Source organism: Onychomys torridus, chromosome 4, assembly GCF_903995425.1.
Source record: "Onychomys torridus chromosome 4, mOncTor1.1, whole genome shotgun sequence".
Taxonomy (NCBI): domain Eukaryota; kingdom Metazoa; phylum Chordata; class Mammalia; order Rodentia; family Cricetidae; genus Onychomys; species Onychomys torridus.
Genome location: NC_050446.1, coordinates 83,995,014 through 84,018,148, shown reverse-complemented (window position 1 = coordinate 84,018,148; position 23,135 = coordinate 83,995,014).

The window sequence follows — 23,135 nt, the reverse complement described above, 5'->3', positions numbered from 1 at the left end:
TTAGAGAGAAGAATGACTCTTTCTAGGTCACTAAAACAAAAACTGGAGTCACCAAGATTGGATCTCTTATCTTGTAGGCCAGTCCTCTTTTTCTGCAGTCCTGTCTGCCACTGGCAAGGAAGTCCTTACTGGCAAGGAAAAATGTGTCTTCAAAACAATTTGAATTTGTTAAGAGGCTCCCCATGAGCTGCCCACACATCTTGTCCTTTGGTCTTGTCTTGGGTATTAAGGATGTGATCAGCCCTGTTGGAACAGTTATATCCTAAGCTGTGGCTGTAAGGCAACAAGCTAACATTCAAATCCGACATCTTATCTTGACTTTTTTTTTCCATTTCTTAATCTATAGTGAAAAAACTTAATTCATTTCTAATTTTTAAAAATCAGGTGTCTAACTTCTCTTCAAAAATGGGAGGACATCATTACTCCCATCACTGGATCTGAGGCTATGACACTTGCCTTGTCGTCTTCCAAGTTCCCAATATGATTCTCACCACTGAAGATGCTCCATATACAGAGCAATACCACATGATACTAAATGAGAGAGCTTGCAGGGGCCTTGTCCACAGATTTGCCTCTGTCTTCTTTTTCAGGTGTAGAAGACATTGGCATCAGCTGCCCTTGCTGCCATCCCCTTTATGATCCTTGATCCAACCACACTGCAAGTGCTCTGGGAAGAAGACTCTTCAGTGAGTGGGAAAGGATTCCCCATTACAGTAGCAGAGACAGTTTTCCCAGTTAGACCTCTGACCTCTGTTTTATCTGCCCAGGTTTCTGAGTGACACTGAAGATTCAACTATATGATAGGAATAAGAATATTTCTTACTAATGTTGCTTTGGTAAGGCAAGTCTAATCTGATTGTTTATCTTTAATATGGAGGTGCTATTTTCTATACTCTTTATAGGACTTTTCAAATCTCCTACTTCCTAATGCCATGAGGTAACTACCTATAATATACATCAGCTATTTTGGCATAATAGTATTTTCCTTCTGAATTTGTAATTAGAACTATATCATACTTTTCACATAGGAGGTGTTTTGGCTGCCCACAAATCAAATGTACTTCCTAACTATATGGAGACCTGACTATGCTATTTATCTTCTTTTCTTCTCTACACCTTGGATTTTTTGTGAGTTTAGAGTGGTGTACTAGGGTCAATACATCTGTGGTTATGAATGCAAACATATACACTTGAAGAGTGTAAGTAACTGTGGTTAAGAAGAACCAGAGACCTGGGTGTTTTTAAAAGGCTTATTGCTTACTAGCTTTATGATTTGGATGGTCACATGGACAATCTTTGGGTCTTTTTCCTATTACCTTGTGTTACTTCTGCGCTGTGCTATGTTTGTGTACCTGTTTGTAATCTGTCTAGCATCATTCACTTTCATAATCCACGGTCGTTGTAGTTATGTAAGGTATTAGCCAACCCTTACCCAGGACCTACCTATATTTGGCTAATACCTACATACCTGTCTTACAGTGCCACATTACTGAAAGTCAGTGTCATAGACAAAGAACAGTACTGCATCCACAGCTCTAACTTCCTGGTAAAGTCTATGATTCTATGTACTACATACTGCAGACACCATGGCGGGGTTCTGACGCATGGATTTTCCTTATCCCCTTTTACCTTCACCTCCAACAATGTCTTCAACTTAGCCTCCACCCTGTAGCTTCTAACATCTCTTGGTCATGCACCCGGCACCAATCAAACTATCCTTATGTGATCCCTGTCTCAGTGTAAAATCAGTCTGTGAAGCAAACACATGAATAAAAAAAACCTAGAAAAACAATCTCTGTCAGGAGTTGGTGGCAGAGGCAGGTGGAGCTCTGTGAGTTAAAGGCCAGCCTGGTCTACAGAGCAAGATCCAGGAAAGGCACAAAGCTACACACAGAAACCCATCTCGGAAAAAAAAAAAAAAAGCTCCAACAACAAAAGGCCCACGTGCACTAATGGATAACCTTTATGCAGAGGAATGGTGTGAGCAAGTCCTGGGCTCAAGAGAATCTGAATTCAATTACTATGGGACTTTGGTAAAGTTTCTTAATTTTTCAGAGCCCCAACTTCTTCATCTGTATGGTGGGAAGAGTAATAGTACCCACTCCACAAGGATGATTTAAAACAGAGGTTCATTTGGGTTAGTGTTCAAGTTAGTGCTTGGCCTGGCTTAACAGCACTTAGCAATGGAAAAAATGAACCTGAGAAAATGGCACTCGTGGTCAGGCGAATGCCAGACATGTTCTGGAAGAGAAAGAGCCTCGAGCACCCCACTACACTTAATGCTAGTAGCTCATGTTGAGGACAGCACAGTCAGGGGCTCTGCAGAGTCTCCTCTGTGAGACAGCTCAGGGTGAGAGAATGGCTTGCCAGGCTGCAATTCAGCTCCCTTGTTTGCCATGTATAGAAAAAAAAAATATATCCCTTGTCAATTTCAGAAACAATGCCACATTCCTCTTGCGCATGGTTTTGACTTCCACTGCCAAAACAGAAGACTTTACAAACCCTTGTTTTTCTGCAAATGTGTTTGTCAGGGGCCTTACTCTGCAGATAATAGATTTACAAAAAGGTATGTACTTCTCTCCTGACACATTGAAAGGAGAAAAATCTCTGAATGGGAAGAAGGATCAAGTGGCTGTTTTGCGCCCACAGTGTCTTTTGCCTACATATTATGTCACAGTGTTGGAGGCTAGGTTTCATAATTATATAGTACCAACACTCAATTACCCACAATTAGTCTAATTACATAAATACACTATGATTATCTGAAAGATAATGTTAAGTAGCACACAAAGGGGATTGGCTGGCCCTGAGGTAAACCTGGAGGGTGATCTGGCAGTTCTGGTGATCCCTGGACCAGGCATAAGAGAAGAGATACTAGCCTCTTGGCTTCTTGCCCACCCCCTCCCATTGCTCAGTCCTTCCTACAGCCTCAGGGTACTGCTTTCTCTTCAGGTGACCCCTAAATGTTCCATTTACCATCTCTGTTTGTTAACACAACAAGTAATAAAGGGCAATTGGTTTGGAAACCATATCTAAATTTCAAACCAAGTCAGCATCCGCACTGCTGACATTTATAAACTAGACACATTCTACATTTCACTGTTACTGACAGGCTCTCCATTCTGCATTGGTCAAGCCATTCCAATTAAGCAAAGGTTTACACTGGCATAAAAGTTACTGCTGACTGATGGGGGGCATCTCCATAACCTCTGACTTGTTCTGAATATTGGCTGTCAACTTTACATTTGTGTGAATGCATGTTGAGTTCTGGAACAAAGAAGCAATTTCAAAAATACACACACACACACACACACACACACACACACACGCAAAACATGTTAGGTTTGTAGATGTATAGGTTAGTATTTTTAGTGTCTGTTTTCTAGACTCTTCTGAGCCAGAAATATTAATATAATTAATCTTCTTAATATTAACCAAACAATTACAGAATATTGTTTTTTTATAATATTTTTTTCTGCCAATCTCCAAATCAGGAGCTAAAAATACAGTTAGAAATGAAACAATGGTTATTTTTGTTCCCAGTAGTTTATAGTGTAGCTGGTATGATAGAAAAGAATGTGTTCTGCTTCAAAGTAGATATGCCATTGCTGTGGCTATAGATGGTTGCATCACTGTTCCCATCACTAGTGGAAATCATACTCTTGTCCATATGGTTAGTACTTTCTCTCCTGTAATGGAACTACTTCTGCCCTCCACTTTTGGTAAAGTTGGCAATGTGACATACTTTGGAGAATGGTATTTGGGCTAAATGATACAAAGCCAGGTGCAAACTTTATCCTCAAGAGACATCAAATTTTTATTCTGATTTTCTCAGAGAATCTCCTAATATTGGCATAAGTAAAAATATGCCCAGGTACACTGTTGGTCCTAGAAGAATGAGAAACATGTAGAACAGAACTGAGTTGAACCAGGAATCAAGCCTGAACTGTAGAAAAGACCAGAACAGAACTTTTCTGGAGCCAAGCCCACCTGGTAGCAGCAGAGCCACCAGCTGGCCCAAGGATGTATAAATGAGAAATAGATGCTAATGGATATATTAGTCTTGAAAGTTTGTGCTCATTCAAGTACAAGACATTATCTATAGTGATAATGGATTGATGAAAAATTACTTGAATTTCCATATTAAAATATTACTACAGGATATGTTCTGCTTAAAAAGGTGGTAAGTTGTATATGTGACAGGGAATCTGCATTCATGAAATTTCAACAATATGATTGCCTAAGTGCGATTAGCACAAGGACAACAGTTGGTGTGCCAACATGAAAATCTCACAATGTCCAATCCCTAGGTGAAGAGTTACAGGCAGTTAATGAATCAGTCTTCTACTAGGACAAGGCCCCATCCTCCATAGTTATCCAGTCTCAAGGTGTCAACCCTAAACACATACCAGCAACATTAAATTAACATATATGTATGCATGTATGTACATATGTATAACAACAGTAATTAAAGAAGAGGTCATGAATTTGAGAGGGAGTAGGGGACATTGGTAGAGATGTGGTGAGAAGGACAGATAGAAATGATATAAGTATTGCACCCATATTTAAAATTCTCAAAAGAAACTAATTAAAACATTAAAAACTTAGGCCAGCATTGGTGGAACACACCTTTAATCCCTCCCTTCTGAGCTCAAGAACTCCCACAGAGAATGTAAGAGTCAAAGGTGATGGAGGACACAGGAGAACAAGGCCCTCTGAATCAAATAAGTGAGGTGCATATGAGCACACAGAGACAGAAGCAGCAAGCACGGGACCTACATGGGTCTGCACCAGGTCCTCTGCATATATATTATAGCTTTTACCTTAGTAATTTTATGGGAATCTTGCCTGTGAGAACAAATGAGTCTCTGATTCTTGTGCCTGCTCATGGGACTCTTTTCCTTCTGTTGGGGTTTGGTGTCCAACTTTGATATATAGTTTTTGCTTCATCTTACTATAATTTTGTCATGTTTTGTTGTTATCTCTTAGAAGCCTGTTCTTCTCTAATGAGAGACAGAAAGGGAGTGGATCCAGATGAGTAGGTAGGTGGGGAGGCACCAGGAGTAGGAAACTATAATCAGGATATGATGTATGAGAAAGTATCTATTTTCAATAAAAGGGGGAAAGTGGGAAGAAATTTTAAAAATTAACCCAGGAATGATGACATATACCTTTAATCTAGTGCTCAGGAGGCAGAGGCTAGCAGTTCTTTGTGAATTGCAGGTCAGCCTGGTCTACATAATGAGTTCCAGGCTAGCCAGGGCTACATAGGGAAACCCTGTCTCCAAAAATACAAACAACAAATTTTTAAAAAATGAATGAATATAGAAAGACTGCATCTTTTAATACATTCTTGCCTCAAACAAAACATATGTTTCAAACAATATATTTAGAGAGAAACTGAGTAGGAGACATTTATTTAATCCTTATTATATTCTAGGCATTGTATTATTGTTCTATATACTTTATTTAATTGCCCTAACTTCCCTGAAAGGTAGGTCGTCTTGCTCACTCCCCCTAGAAATGAGGAACCTAGGCTCAGAAAGTTTTGATAACTTGCCCAAAGCCAAAAAGTACAGTAGGAAGAAGACATCTGGATTCAAGCTGTCAGTATCAAAATGGATATTCCTTCTCCATGGTCTGTTGTTACATGAATAAATGCTCAAGGCCTGGTCCTCATCTGCACAAAAGAGAAGTTTGAACCACATCCTCCTGAATGCTTCTGACAGTCGAGGATTCCAGGAGTGAAAATCTACACAATGCAATAAAGATTCTTTACTTCCAGAGGAATACAATCAAATTCCCTTTAAGTATAGTGCTCCCCTAGCTCACATAAGTGCTTATTATTTCCAGATCATTAACTGCTTGACATAGAGATTTGGCTGAGAAACTTGAAGCTCAAATGTTAGAGGACTCTGCCAATTGAAAATCAGTCAAATGTGGATAATGGCTTCTGTTACTATAATACAAGTCTACAGGAAAATGTGATTCAATTTATAAAAAAAAAAAAAATCTATCAAAGGCAGCTTTTCAGGAATTCATCTGTTAAGTACAACAAGGTACACCTGTCCTGTATTACCCAAATAAGTTCCACCTGGGAAACAGATGACTCTACAGCTTTAAAGAAAGAAAAATAATTTAATAAAGACAAAACATTTTTGAAAAGCAAAAGTTTTTTAAAAGTCCTTCCATTATTGCTCATTCCCATCTAAATGGTTCTAGCTATGACACCCTCAATTCCAGGTAAAGCAGACACATTCAATCTAGCCAAGCACTGGAGGACACATTTTCATTCCCAGACAGATGTGACTTGGTCATGGGAAACTCCTTTCAAGTGTCATTCCAAGTGTCATTCCACAGTATGGTAAATCGGGAAGGGACAAAATGGGGAGAAAAAAAAAAAACACACACACACACAATGCCCATTCTTTGCCAAACTGGCTTTAATTATAAAGAAATTCATAAACTGGTCATGGAAGTTATGTGAATTTAATTCTCAGCAGCTTGCTCTAGATTCTACAAAAACCGAGGGTCTTGAGAATGTCAAAGGAAAACAAGCCATTAAGAAAACTTATAATTCCTTTAGGATATTAAAAAGATCAGGGGGAATTTATTATTTGAATGTCTGGGAAAGTGTGACTCAAAGAATACATTACAGGCCTGTGTGTTTAGCACACAGGGTCTTACTATAATCTATATTCCTCACCAGGTAACAATGTTTTCATTTTCAGCAGATCTCTTTCCCTGTTCTCTGTACCCTGCTCATCTGCCCTCTTAGTTTGTGTGGTTTCACCTAAGACAATGTTGTCCATTCATATTTGGGCCTTTGTAAATCAAAAGAACACCAGACTGAGAAGTTAGCTTCAAGAGTCAGACATCTATTTCATTATGGAGATCTGTTTAGACATAAGAGACGTCATTCAACACTGCCTCCGTTGATCTTTTGTCATAACAGACCAACAAAAGACAGACAAACACACTTACTCCATCCAACTCCCCTCGATGTCACCAAACCCCACTGTGTCTTTATTTTTGTTTTTCTTTTTTTAATTAAGAAATTTGTATTCATTTTACATACCATCCACAGATCTCTCTCTCATCCCTCCTCCTCCTCCCTTCCAACCTTTACCCCCAAGCCACCCATTCCCTCCTCCAAAAATGTAAGGCCTCCCATGGGGAGTCAGCAAAACCTGGTACATTCAGTTGAGGCAAGTCCAAGCCCCTTCCCCCTGCATGAAGGCTGTGCAAGGTGTCCCATCATAGGTAATCAAACCATTAAATGGGGCAGGATACTCAGTTACTTGAAACAACAGTGTTTATAAAGGTCGATTATACTTGGTGTTTGACTTTTACTTTGAAATGCAAGGCATTTTCCTGCTCATCAGGGAGGTCCAATGTGCTTACCATGTAGCACATGGATTCTTTATCAAGCCTAAAGGATTAAGAGGAAGAATTTGGTTTATTAATTATTCTGTGCATAACTTGAAATATTTTATATATAATTGTTATTAATGATTATAATAAGGTATGAAAATACAATTGCGTATTTCTCCTTTCTGCAAAATTTTGATATTGAGTATAGAACATCTAGTGTTGATAAAAATCACATTGATATTGGGGTGCTCAGGTATTTTGCCACAGGACAAAGGGTTTTCCAAGAGAATTATCTGTCTAGATTTTAATCAGGAACTTCTAGAAAAATTATACCATTAGTTTCTGCATTATTATACATTTAGTTTATACATTATGAGAAATAAATGTCTTACAAAATCTAAAGCGATCAACAGTCTTACTCAGTTGCAAACCCCAAGAACTACAATATCAATCTGCCAGACAAGATGTGACTACTGTCACAATACTTGTGAAAATGTGATGAAGGTAACCAACCATTGTCTACCTGGATTTAAGGTCTGCTCTTCAAGAGAGAATTTATACCTAGTACTGTAAATATGGTCAAAACCCCATGCTTCAGGAGATCTTCAGGATTAACTTGCTACTCTTATTTAGTAAAATTGTCAGGGTGCAAATCTGCCTTATTATTTTTGTTTATGCCTGTAAACAATTGCTACTCCCAGCCTTAATCAGAGAAGCTTCTCTTCACAAAGAATAACTGTCTTACAGCCCCTGTTGCTACCTGCAATGAGCATATACTAGACCCAGCATTTCCGCTATCGAACATAGATCAGAGGGGGTTTCACAAGGGCACACCTCTTCTTGGTAAACAGTTGGCAACCAATAGATACTAGGGAAGTCATTGTCTGCAGCTGTGAACCCATTGATGAGCCCATGAGACTCCAGTGGATATTTCCACACTCATGGTAATATAAACAGCCCTGGTAAAACTCAGTGGGTCACAAAATCAAACAAAGAGAGCTGGACTCAGGAAAGGGAACTATAGAAAGGAGCATGGGTAATAGGAAAAGGAGAAATACTAAAGATATAGGAGGTGGTGGTAATCAGAATGTACTTTCCACATGTATGAAATTAACAAATTTGGTAAAAATTATAAATTCTGAAATAAACTCCTTCAGGCATATCTATCTTCTTTTATCTGTGGGGATACAGAGCTGCCACTATAAACAATCAAACGAGATTTTTCATATAATACTGATAAAATTAGAAGAATACATAAAATGTCCAATTTAATATTGTTCCCCTCAAAATTATATTGGTTGTAGGCCATATGCATAGACTACTGAAGGTTCCTTTCCCCCTCAGCTTCAATATCATTGAAGAAAAAGTTTTCAGAGCCACTGGAATTACTCTAAAACATTAATCCAAAATAATTTCTTTCCTTTTTAAATTAAAAAAATGACATTTCCCTGGGTTGTACTTTTCATATGAGATTCAATACTTAAAGATGTTTAATATTTACAAATGTCAAATACACCACCAAAATAGTATTTGCAGATATTCAGGGCATTCCAAACAGCAGCATGCAAACTTTGAAGGTAGTTCCACAGTTTTGAACACCATGATATTTTCAAATTAAGTGTGCCATGTATAAGTTGGCCACTTTGAAGACGAGTCTGTCCATTTCTCTGTGTGTGTTCAGGTCACCACAGTGCACAGCTACAAAGAAGATTTCAGTCTGATTGTCATCTGTGGAAATAGCATCACTTAGAATCTTGTGTCCTGCTCTGATTGAGGAAATGTTAGATGATCCCTTCAGAATTACTCTCCTAGGCAAAGCAACATTTTCACCACACCAAGGCAGAATCGCAGACCCTCGAGGACTACTTTTTAAAAGTGTATTTTCTTTCTGTGGAATCACCAAGTATTATCCATGAGTTATTGCTAGTTATTCTTTGTTGTAGTTATGGAGATGACCAAGACTGGGAACTCCTTTTTGGACAATATTTGATTTTGTACCTTTTTATATCATACCATAATTTATAAGTGACAAAAAATAACAAAGTTAAAAACATTTTTATCTCAAAGTGAGTCTGGGTTGACTTTAGTCAAAGGCCTTGGAATGTAAGCCTCAGATGTGGTTAAGAATGTTACTGCTGGCATAGTTTTTCTTTAATCTTTTCATAAGCAAAAAAAAAAAAAAAAGAAAAGAAAAGAAAAGAAAAAAAACAGAGTGAAGAGAGAGATTGGGAAAATGATAAAAAAAAAACTAAAAATTTTATGAATAGGAATTGGTCATTGACTCTATTTAAATGGTTAGGCTTATAAGTCACATTAATCAGTATTTTGTTTCAAAGCAGATGTGAAGGAAGTTAAAAGTCTGGATTCCAGAAAAAAAAAAAAATCTAAGAATACTGAAAAGTATCACATTTCACACACAGGAGGGGAAAATGGAGAAGGGCGGGGGGGAAATGTATGTGTGTCTGAAAGTAATAGGGATGAAAAATATACAATTGAAGTTATCAAAATCACTTTGGAAAAACTAGATTTGAATGCATCTTTGAGTTTTCTTAGTATTTCAAGCACACATCTTAGTGTTCCACAGTGTGATCTGGTGACCCACCTGGTGGGAATGTAATTAAACACCACATTAAGCACATATCTGAAAACAAATGCATGTTTTCCCCTCCCTTGTCCCTCTCTCTCAATCTGTATCTCTTCTCCACTTCAAAACATTAAAGATTAGCCACATGTCTTTTACTGATATGTTATACCTTTTCATTCAACGTTTGCTAGATGTCCTCCAGGACTGGCCTCTCTACTAAGTAAAGTGAGATAGACCAAGAAAGACTTCACAGTGAAGGAAAACAACACAGATATGAAACAGTTTTGAGAAAAGAATCTCAGAGAGAAACCATTTGCTCCTCTACTGGCATCTGCTTAATCCTGACACACTCATTCATACCCATTGTGTTCCTGGGTATGCCAGGTACAATGGGGAACCAAAGAAAGCAAGACAAAAATTTTTGTTCTCATCTTGAGTACATCTTTTCAGGCTTCATGGTAATTTCTTATTCTCCTACTCCTTTTCTTCATGGGATCCACCAAATCCCATCACTGGAGACCAAAGGTCATATTAGGCCCCTTTCAATCTAGTTGAAACACAGTTATAGATATCCTACTAATTCAAATCAGTTGTTTACTGTTGCAATTATTTTAAGACTGGCTGTGACTGCTGGTAGCAGATTGGTCAGTAGAGGAAGCAGGAAACAAACTAACTCATTTTTTAACATTGAAAGTAAAGCCAAAGGTGTAGGGTCCTGAGGCAAACAGCATTGGCTACAAAGAAAAATAGAATGGGGATTTTCCAAAGAGAGGGCTTATCTGGAAGAATTTTCCCAAATGTGGCTTTGGTGTCATGGAAAAAAATCCTAATTTAAACAATTTTAATGAGTGTTGAAAGTGTCTTCAAGAAGAAAGGTAGTTGCAAAGAAATATAATGTGAGCCCTGTCACTGAAAACTGATGAGGTGTTCATGCCTTAGTAATATACTGAATATAACAGAAGGGAAATGAAAATGGGAGGCAGGTTTTTATATCAAATTTGCTATATGATTATCCAAGCAACAGATGTTTTCATAAACACTGTGTTATATACATTTCACAACTACCCAGTGAAATGGTCACACACCTTAAAAGAGAATGGATCTTGTGTTTGACAGCAAGACCCATGTTTTTTCAGGGAACCACAAAGCTGCTCTTATATAAACTACTCACTCCATTAATGGGACATAGATTGAACCTCTGAGTTCCCATCACTCAGCACTGATAATGACCTCAAATGAGCATCTCACATTTTTTTTTTTTTTTTTGGTCCCTGAAGAATCTTTGCCCAGAAACAGCTCCGAAGTGAGCAAGGAATTAAAAACAGGAATGATTGATTTCAATCCAAAACTTGACTTCCCAGTTGAGGAAACTGTACTGTGAGGCAAAGGAATAGGTGCACAGTGATATTAAGTGGTGCGAAGGACACAAGGAGGGAAAAAGGGACAGAGGTCTTAGGCACTAAGACCATGTCATCTTAGGACAAGATGGAGGTCCAGGTGTCCAGAGATAACCTCACTGAGGTGGTGGTGGATTGTGAACTTGAGTCTTATGAAAGGGAGGGTGTGACGATCTGGAGCATGGCGGGTGGGAAACATTTCTGGAGCAAAATCAAGAGGGATAAGGGCTCTGATGAGGAAATGAATACAGCAAAGAACAGAGTGGAAGAGGAAGTCAGAGGCCCAGGCAAATCTAGCTTTCTTGGTTTACTAAGGAATTGGAAGTTGTTTCCGTTGTGATGGACAGCTATTGGAGGACCTCCATCAAAAGAGTAATGAAACTGATCTGCATCTTCTAGAGTCAAACCACAATGTTAGAATATATGTTGTGACCAAGATCTCACTTCCAAAAACTAAGTTACTTCTGTTTCATAAACTCATCCAAGGCCTATTATAGCAGCTTCAGGACTCTAGGTTCTTTTGTTTTTGTTTGTTGTTTGTTTGTTTGTTTTTTAATAAGCTATTAATGCAGGGGATGAAGAAATGGCTCAATGGTTAAGAGTGCTAGTTGCTCTTACAGAGGACAAGAGTTCAGTTCCCAGCACCCACACCATACAGGTAGCTCACAATCTCCTGTAATTCCAGCTCTGGGAATCCAATGTCTTCTTCTGACCTCCATAGGCATTCTCATGTATGTGTACATGCAAGACACACACACACACACACACACACACACACACACACACACACACATATATATATATATAATTAAAAATTGAAGAATGTTTTTATTCAATTTGTGTATTGAATAGTCAATACAGGAGATACAGTAATGCAGAAAACATAATTATTATAGTGATATTTTATTTGTATTGAAATGTGATTTTATTTGTATGTCAACAAAGTTGCCTTGAGGTCAGAGCAAGCCAGAGCAGAAGCCGAGCAGTAGTGGGGCACGCCTTTAATCCCAGCACTTGGGAGGCAGAGCTAGGTGGATCTCTGTGTGTTCAAGGACACAGCCAGCATGGCAGACACACGCCTTTAATCTCATTACAACCATAGAAGACCTGGAGGTCTGTACAAACAGGCAGTGACAAGGAGGTCATGTGGCTGGGTTTACAACCAATGAGAAAACAGAACAGAAAGTCTTTAAATAGACAGGATGCACAGAAGTAGGTCTCTTGCGGAGAGGAGGAACCGCAGAAGCAGTGAAGGGTAAGGTTTTCCGCTTTTGCTCTGACCTCGTGGTTTTTAACTCTGCAATTGATTCTGTGTTTCTTATTTAACAAGCCGGATACATCTACAAATTATTAATATAAATTCCTGTCTACATTCTAACAGGTGATCTCAGTAATAAGAACAATGGAGGAATAGGTCATAAAATGCTGTTCTGTGGTTAAAACATTTGAGCAAATATATGATCATTCACTTTAGTATAGTGGCTAGCTGGAGGAAGATAATTTATCTGGAAGGAATGAGCAACATAAAGGGCCCTAGATCCTTGTGTTAGGTGTATAGTAAGATGTATAGTTAGATGTATAGTAAGAAATCATAACAGATAGGTGTGTAGGAAATAATAAAAGAAGTCAGAGATAAGGGGGTCACCAGATCACAAGATATTGTAGCCCATTGCTAGGACTATATTACATGAGATTCCTTGGGAAGATTTGATAAATAATAGTGGCTGGACATTCATATGCTTTGAAGCTTAAAAGAATCACTTTTGCTTCTTTATTAAGAGAAGGAGGAATAAAAGAAAGAGGAAAGAAGAAGAGGAAGGGGAGGGAAGAGGGCAAAGGGGAGGAGGGAGAAGAAGAGGCCCAAATTTTGACATCTATTTTCTAGGATGACAAGTACTCTTCAGCTTGATAGCCATGAGCTCACTAAAACTTGAGTGTCCATTATCAAAAGGGAGAAAATGGATAACTGAGGGACTATCTGTAGTTTCTCAAACCACTAGATTCATTACCTTCCCAACCAGGACTCAAATACATGTATGACTCTTATCCAGTGCTCTTTCTCCAACAAGGACCTTCTTCCTAATATTTAAGCTGTGGGTCACTTATGATCTGTTTCAACAGTGACAGGTGGAGACACAGCTAAGATACATGACTTAAGTTAGCACCTATTTCTTTAACCAATGAGCATTAAGCTGAATACAAACAGTGATTGAGACTGAATAATAGAAGGCATATGAAAAGCAAAAATTAGTAAGGTGTAGTTCTTATCATCAAGGAATTTATAAAATGAAGCTACAGATGATGAATTAAATACTTACATAATGAAATTCAATCAAAAGCAGAATTAAAGAAGTAAGAACTAAGCATTATATTAAGAGAAATATTTCAATAGGACAAATAAGGCTAGGAAGGGCAATTGAAGTCCAAATCACAGATGTAGGGTTTGGGGAGAATAAACAATGCATGCCAAACTCAAAGACTGATGAGATGTTTAGTGGGTTAAAATATCCTAAGGGTACATGGAGGGATGTAATATAATATGAGGTTGGACTGATGGGTTGAGGTCAGATGGTGACAGCCTGTAATCCCCAGCAAAGATGTTTATACATCATGCTGCGTGCACTGAAGAACTGTTTGGAGGTTTGTGAAATAGGCATGACTAAATCTTCTTAGAGAAGTTCCTCTATCAGTGTGGTGAACTGGGAAGAGAAAGATGGCTTAGATAAAAATCCTCTTCCTATCTTTGGGAATCATAAGCCTGTTAAATGGATTATGGTGATATTTTGTTTGTGCTTTGATAAATAAAGCTTTCCTGGAGAATCAGAGGAAAAGGAATACTGGTGAAATTATTAAGGTCACTCCACATAGGTAAAAGGGAGGTTTATTTTGTGGGGTAACTTACAAATGAAGGGATAGGTAACAGGGTCTGGGAAAGATGTGGCGCAGTCTGGTGGTGTTCTCTGGAGAACTCTGCTTGGTCTACCTCCAGCATCCAGGGTCCAGGCACCAAGAGAGCCCATGCATCCAGATCTCAGGTCCTCAGCATCCTCTCTCAGCTCTGCTTTGTAGGCATGACCATTACCGAAGCCTCAGTGGGGGTTGGAACTTCCAGGATAAAGCTGGAATGGCTACCCACTACAAAGGAAAGCCATTATAAGTAAACAAAGAAGTCAGGCAGTGGTAGAACATGCACTTAATCCTATCACTTGGCAGGCAGAATCTCTGTGTTCAAGGCCACACTACGGAACAGAGCCAAGCGTGGCAACACATGCCTTTAATCCCAGTACCACCCATAGATACCTGGAGGTCTGTATAGACAGACAGAAAGTGACAGAGCTATATAGGAAGAGGAAGTAAGGTAGCTGGGCTAAGAGAGCCAATGAGAGGGTAGAAAAGCAAGGCATATAAAGGTAGACAGGAAGTTGTGCAATTTGGATGCTGCAGAGTTGGTGAGGTAAGGTTGTCTGGTGGCTTTCCATATTTCCCTGATCTCTCTAAGGCTTTAACCCAAATTTCTGGCTCCATGTTTTATTTAATAAGACATTTTAAGGCTTGTGTTACATTTGGTGTCCAACTGTGGAAAAGAAATTCACAAAAAAAGCCACTTGCCTGTGGCCTTGCAGGCCCCAGCTCCTCCGGAGTTGCATGCTGCATGCAGTCTGAGCTGCAAGCAGCCAGAGCTACATGTGGCTGGATTGCTTGTGGGCTTATAGAACCCCTGGCTCAGGTCTGATTGCACAGTTCAGGCAGGAGCACATGGCCAGAATCTCTTTGGCTTTCTCTCTCCTGGTGAGTGGTGGGCTCCCCACCCACCTCTCTCTGGATTCCCATCTTGGACTGCCACCACACTTTCAAATTCTCTTGGGGACTTGTACTGTTCTGTGCAGTCAACAGATTTGGTAAGTCAATAAAGATATCTTAAAGAATGAAATTAGTTAAAAGAGAATTTTTTTCCCACATTAAAAAAAATTGGAAACATTTTTATGATGGAAGGAACTTGGTCTCTATTTGATAACACATTAGGCCGCCTGGAAGTGCAAAATTTAAATGGGATGACAATTAATGTTGATGAGATAAATGCAACATCAATTATGAATATTATTTGTTTAATCATTTTTATTTTAGCATTAAAATGGTTGGTCAATTTAAGTGTCAAAATAAAAGCTTTAGAAAAGCTGTTAAAAATGAATCATAGAGAAATTCAGACCCAGACAGAAGAATTTAAAGGTGAACCTAACTCAGGATTGACTTTAGAAAAACCTGTTAAAATGAATTATAGAGAAATTCAGACCCAGACAGGAGAATTTAAAGGTGGAGGTATTTCAGGATTGAATTATACAGTTACAGAGAAACAGCCTGTTTTCAATCAAGCAAACTTCATCTATCCAGTAACCTTACAGGAACTACCTGCTCAAGGGCATATACAAGCTAATTGGATTCCAGTTGAATGTTAGATTTAAAGATGCTATGGTCTCATATGGTATGCAAATGTTAAACTTGTGGTCAACTTGTAAATAGAATTATCCCTCAGGACTGTAAAGAATTAATTACAGATGTCCTAAAGGCCAGGGCACAATTACAATGTAGAACATGGTTTAAAGAGGAGGCTAAAATGATAGAATAACAATATAGGATTAGAGGTGTGGAAATTTCCCAGGATCAGCTTCTTGGAGAAGGCAATTATACTGATATACAAAAACAATGTTTATATGATAACCAAACCTTAATTCTATATGACAATGCAGTCATGAATGCATGGGACAGAATTGAGGAAGCAGGGGAGAAAACTGAATCATTTATGAAAGTTTTACAAGGCCTGAAAGAATCCTTCAGAGATTTTTACAAAGGCTGTCTTCAGCAGTAAATAGAATGATAACAAATTCAGAAGCTAGACAGATAATAGTTGAATCTTTGGCTTTTGAGAATGTGAATGCAGCATGCCAAAGAATAATCAGGCCATTAAAGGTAAGATCAGCACCCTTGGAGGATTAGATTAGGGACACAATTAATATTGAGTCTTGTGACCATGAGATGTGGATAGGAGAAGTGATTTCAAAAGCTTTGAGGAAAAATGTCAGACGTTTTGGTTGTGATAAACAAGGTCATTTAAAAAGGGAGTGTAAACAGGGCGTTCCTAGAAAGAATGTTTATTCAAGGAACAATGGCAACAGAATGCCCCTCCCTTCTGGATTGGGCAGAAGGTATGGTAAAAGTAAACATTGAACTAAGGAATGTAGATCAACAAGTGATAGACAAGGTAATCCTTTGCCTCTGCCCTCAGGAAACTCCCAGAGGGGCCTCATTTGCAGACCCCCACAGCAAATTCAGTTCAGAACGTTCCTGCCATCGTAGAAGAAACCCCTTCTCAGAGTGATTAAATAACCAAATGCCTAACGGAATAAACCAGGCTGCTCAGGGTGATAGAACAGCTGTAGCAGGGAGAACAGGAAATTTAGGAGAAACCATAAAGTGAATTTCTTGACAAACTTCTGTAAATGAACAAAGACCAAAATTAAGAATATGAATAAATGACGTTCTCTTGGAAAGTTTGGTAGACATAGGTGTGGATGTTACAATAATTGCACCAGAATTTTGGCATCCAAACTGGCCTCTTCACAAGGTAAATGTTCAGCTGTTAGGGATTGGGACATTATCTCAAGTGAAACAGAGTGCAAGATGGCCTGAATATATAGGACCAGAAGGACAGAGCAGAAAATTAAAGCCATATGTAGAATAACAACTGATGATCTTCCAAAGACACCAACAGCTCTACCTTTAAAATGGTTAACAAGCAAGCCTGTATTGGTTCAGCAATGGCCTTTAACAACAGAGAAACTCCAGGCTTTAGAAGAGCTGGTACAAGAGCAGTTAAATGCTCAGCATATTGAAGAATCGACCAGCCCTTGGAATTCTCCTGTATTTGTTATTAAAAAGAAATCTGGTAAATGGAGAATGGTAACAGACCTTAGAGAAATTAACAAAGTAATTCAGCCAATGGGCTCTCTACAGTCTGGAATTCCTTTACCTACCCTGTTACCTAAAGGATGGCCTCTTTTCAATATCCTTACAAGAAAAAGACAGAGAAAGATTTGCCTTCACAGTGCCTACTTATTATAATTCTCAACTGGGAGATATCAATGGAGCATCCTCACAGAGGGAATGTTGAATAGCCCAGCCCTGTGCCAATATTTTATACAACAGCCATTGGAAGTGATACATAAAAATTTTCTTAATCCAAAATTTATCATTATATGGATGATATTTTACTAGCTGACTCAAATACAGATACTTTAGAAAGAATGTTTGAAGAAGTAAAAACTTGTTGGGGATTACAAATTGCTCCTAAAAAGATACAAAGAAGAGATTCTATTAATTATTTAGGATATAAAATAGGTCTATAAAAATTAGACCCCCAAAAGATGCAAATTAGGAGAGATCAATTATGGACTCTTAATGACTTTCAAAGATTATTCAGAGACATTTCCCATCTACAAACTATTGTTGGGGTGAAACATGATGAACTGAGTAATTTCCTCAAAACCTTAGAAGGTGATAAGGACTTAAACAGTCCAAGAGAATTATCCCCTGGAGCTGAGAGAGAATGGGCCTTGGTAGAAAAGGAAGTACAGGAAGGACATGTGGATCATGTAGCTCCAAAGCTTGGTTACATTTTGGTAATTTTACCCTCTAAGCGTTCTTCTATAGGAATTTTAATGCAGATGGAAGATATTATATTGGAATGGATTTTTTTTTACCAAATAAACAGAGTAAAACATTTAAAACTTATGAGAAAAAGATCTCAGACTTGATTTTAAAAGGAAAATTGAGACTTCATCAATTAGCAGGAATAGACCCAGCAGAAATTGTAGTACCTTTAACTAAGGATGAAACTGAAAAATTTGGGCAGAAAGTGAACCTTGGCAAAGAGCTTGCAGAATTTTTTGGGAGAGATTAACAGCAAATATCCCAAAAGTGATAGAATTCAACTTATAAGGAGATCTGTTTGGATTCTGCCTCAAATTGTTTAGGAAACACCCATATCTGGAGTACATACATTTTATACAGATGCAAACAAACAAGGAAAGGCAGGTTACAAATCAGAAAATTTAAGTAAAGTTTCAAAGTCATTATAATTTGGTTCAAAAATTGGATGCTAGACTGTTGGTATTAATAAATTTTTCAGGACCTCTCAACATTGTTACTGACTCTCGGTATGCTGAAAGAGTGGTCTTACATATTGAGACTGCAGAATTTATCCATGATGGGTCAGAATTAACTCTGTTATTTATTCAGTTACAAGATATAATCAGGAATAGGAAGCATCCAATCCCATATGGTTCTGCCAGGCCCTCTAGCACAAGGTAATGATGAGATTGATAAACTATTGATAGAAAATGTGCTGGAGGCCTTAGAATTTCATAAAAAAAAAAAAAACCTATCATGTCAATAGTGAAGGGAAAAAAGGATTTTTTTCCATAACCAGGCAACAAGCCAAGAAATTATAAGGAAATGTCCTACTTGTTCTTTTTAAAATCAGACTCCACTATCAGTAGAATGTAACAGAAAAGGTACTCAGAGGAATAAAATCTAGCAGATGGATGTGTTTTATTTTGCAGAATTTGGAAAAGTGAAATATGTACACCACACTATTGATACTTATTTAGGATTTCAATGGGCAACTGCTTTGGGTTCTGAAAAGGCTGTTTCTGTAATCATGCATTTGCTGGAAGTTATGGCCATCATGGGTATACCTGTACAAATTAAAACTGACAATGCTCCAGCATATATCTCTAGTAAAATGAAACAGGTTTTTTGCTTGTTACAATACAAAGCATATTATAGGTATACCACATAATCCTACAGGCCAAGCAGTCATAGAAAGATCAGATCGAACTCTAAAGGATATGCTAAATAAACAGAAAGGGGTAACAAAAAACCCCAGAAATAGATTACATAATGCTCTATTAACTTTGAATTTTCTCAGTGTTAATGAGAAAGGAACAACAACTGTGGAGAGATACTGGATTAAAAAAAAAAAAAAACTAAAGAATTAAATCAGCATATTTACTTTAAAGATGTGCTGACCTTAGAATGGAAAACAGGATATAAGCTATTTGGGGGTCTAGGTTTTGCTTTTGTTTATACAGATGAAGATAAGCTATGGATACTATCAAAATTGATAAAGGTTTGATTTGAATAAGAGAGACCTCTTATTTAGAAGAGGTGATAGTTCATCAACCAGCATGGCCATCCAATTTAAACTAACTTATACCATTAACAAATGCTTTTCATTCAATCATATATAACTTGCCAAAAGTGAACCTCCCCAAAGTTAGGCTTGGGGAAGTGTTTTGTTTTTGTCCTTCAGGAGAATGAAGCCTAAGGAATCTGAAGAACACCGGACAAATGAGACATCTGAAGAAAAAGGACAAATCAGCTAGAAAAAAATGTCCCAAGAAAAGGAGTGAATTGGTCTGCTGGTATATCACAATTAAAATTTCATAAGTCTTCCTAAATGTTTGTTTCTGCTCTTCTCTACAGACATGTAACACAAATGGTCTTTTTCTAGTCTCAGATCAATTAAAAATTAAAGCTGGCTTTGGAGTTGGAGAATGGCTCTCTCCTTCTCTAAACCCAAGCATTTTGTTAAAAGGAAAATGCAAAATCTCTGTATCATGTCAGAAGAAAGAGCCATCTGATATGGAACAGAAGAAAACCAAAATATTAAGGGACTATTCTATTGCCACTAATCTCAATTCTTTGGTTCCATTTTGATTCTTTAAACTTTTCTTAAGGTATAAATTTTATACCAAAATTTATAAGATTAATATATATATTTTATACTTTTGTTATATTAATGGTCATATAGAGTAATAACTAATTCTAGAAAAAAAGGCTTCATTTAGCTGACTATACACGTTTATGTGTTGGAATCTCTATCACTTTTCTGAAGAGAATCATAACCAGGCCTAACAGGCCTAATTTGAAGTCTCCAAATAGATGATGGGGCCCCATAATGACAATTCCACATGGACAATAATAATACCACTAAGCTGACAAACATCACCCAAAGATCAGCTTTGGACTACAAACTGCTCAGAACAATTACCAGATGGCTAGCTGAGATGATCCAGCCTCACAGACTATTCAAGCAGGGACTTGAGATAAGCCATGCACTTTTGCATTATGCAGAGACTGGACAACAAATAATAAAGCTACCACTCCAGAACTTGACAATTAACCCAAATTTTTTTCTTTTCAGAATCCCCTAAAGGTGCCTTTGTCCACAAAGAGCAGGAAGCAATTTTAAGAACACAACGCCTTTAGTCCTAGTACCTGGTGGTATGTACACACAGACAGAAAGTGACAGAGCTATGTTGGAAGAGGAAGTGGGGTAGCTCAGCTAAAAGAGCCAATGAGAGGGTAGAAAAGCAAGGCATATAAAGCCTGGGTAGACAGGAAGTCACGCAGTTTGGAAGCTGAGAGTTGGTGAGGTGAGGTTAGCTGGTGGCTTCTTGTATTTCCCTGGTCTCTCTATGGTTTTAACCAAAATTTCTGGTTCCATGTTTTTATTTGACCTTTTAAGATTCGTGTTACAATGGCTCACTTTTCAAACTGATGTCCTTCTTTTAATCTTCTCATAATGTCATAGACATGTGATGACCTTCTGTGGAAATACAGTCATGCAGCACATTTGCATTGAGCCTAGAAAGAGGAAAGAGTAACCCCAATAATGTGTGGAGAATTCTCGGATCTAAACAGCTCCTGGGCAAAGATGGCCCTGAGCAGCTTCTCAATTTTAGCTCTTATTAAAAGTCAGAGATTGTGATATTTGTCATATCACTTGTCCCAACTACATATATCAGAACCCACAGACTAGTCAAGGTATTATCCAGAGAACAGAGATTCTGAGCCAGGGATTCAGTGGCTGAAACCAAATTACAGAAAACCCTTCTTGTCCAGTGAAGTGTTATTTTTATACACTTTGTGCCCACTTCTTGGCCTGAAGTTGGCCATGAAAAAATAGTTCAGGCAGTATTTTTCCTTGTAGCTACCTTTAGTTTTTTTTTTTTAAGCTTCAATTTTTTAGGCCTAATAACATAACCAACATTCATTCACTCAAATTACAGCATCAATGAGTCTCATAAAGACTTTAAATAGTTTATGATTGAACTGGATAACCTTTGAGGCCTGTACCTGGACTTTTGAAAGGCAAAAAATATTTTGACTAAGTAGCAATAAAATATATCATTTATTCACACTTCAAAGGAGGGTAGGGCAAACATATGTAATTCTCCAAATGCTCATAGTTTAGAAAAAGCCTGCCTGTGTATTTTCCTAATTCTTACTTTTACTATCCTTAAAGACTTTGTTGTTGATTTGGTTTACATGGCAATTCTAGTGACTTACTCTTGAATTTATCCAATAGCTTATATTTTACTTCAGAGGGAAGTAAAACATAATAATAAAATAAAATAAAAACCCATTATAAGCTACACAGAAATGCTTCTTATCTGCATTTTCTCCACTCCACAGCAACAACTTCCCAATTGTAAAATATCTGCTGAAGCCCAGGTCATGACCCTGTTAGCTGGGTTTGTTGGAGAGGCTTCCCTGAGCCAGGACCAATAATCACTGACAGGCAATGTAGACATCCTTGACAGGTTCTGGGAATGAATCACCTTAGTTAGAAACTCACCAAATCTTAGCCATAAATTACTCTGGCAATAGCCACTAGAGCAAGCCTGGCTCCCATAAAGATCTGTTTCCCTATTTAGAGGTCTCCTGTGTGCCTGGGACTAAAAACCCCTGGAAGGAGTCCATCATTATGATTATCGAAAGCTTTTTGCTTTTCAAGTACATTTTCATTCTTCAAGTACATACTGGCTGAGATAGTGTGTATACTCCAAAGGAAAAGCTGGCTGAAATAACACTAATAAGCTTGGGGAAAACACTTCTCCGTTGACAAAACCCTTTCCCTTTTACAAATGCTCTCAGAGAGGAGATTAGTAAACAAACTGAAGTTCAGGGTGGGATACAGTGGGAGTATCTCTACCTTCCTTTTATCGAGTAATATCAATGGTAATTTCCCAAAGGCTTATGTGTCACTAAATTACTTTTATGTCCAAAGCTGATTAACCTAGAGCACAAGGCATGTTGGGCTCTGTAGCTGTGGAGTGAGGCCGTCCTGAAGAGAAACCCCTTAATTACATGGAGCTGCTGACTTTGAAATGAATTAAAATGTAAGGATTCTGAGCTCCTTCTTTAGCATCATGTCTGCCTACATGCTGCCTTGTTTCCCCGCCATGATGATAATGGACTAAACCTCTGAAACTGTAAGTGAGCCACCCCAATTAAATGTTTTCCTTTACAAGAGTTGCCATGGTTATAATGTCTCTTTGCAGCAATGGAAACCCTAACCAAGTCAGTTGTAGATCAGGATGTGAACTCTCAGCTGTTCCTCTGCTCGTCATCATGGACTTTAACTCTTTGAAACTATAAGCCAAATTAAATACTTTCATTTATTTAAAAAAAATGAGTAAAATGCCAAATTCTGAAGATTTAGTACTAAAGGAAGGATTTAACTATTATTTCCTCTAATAATCTTATTTTGCATGCATATTGAAATAATGCAGGCAATGGTATAATTCATGTTTAAACACACTAAATAGAATAAGATATACTTCAAAATATTCTACCTGCTTCTTTCCCATGTTAAACAGTTTAAATTCATGATTAAATTAAGTCAGCTTTTCATTATATGTTGTAGTAGTCACTGT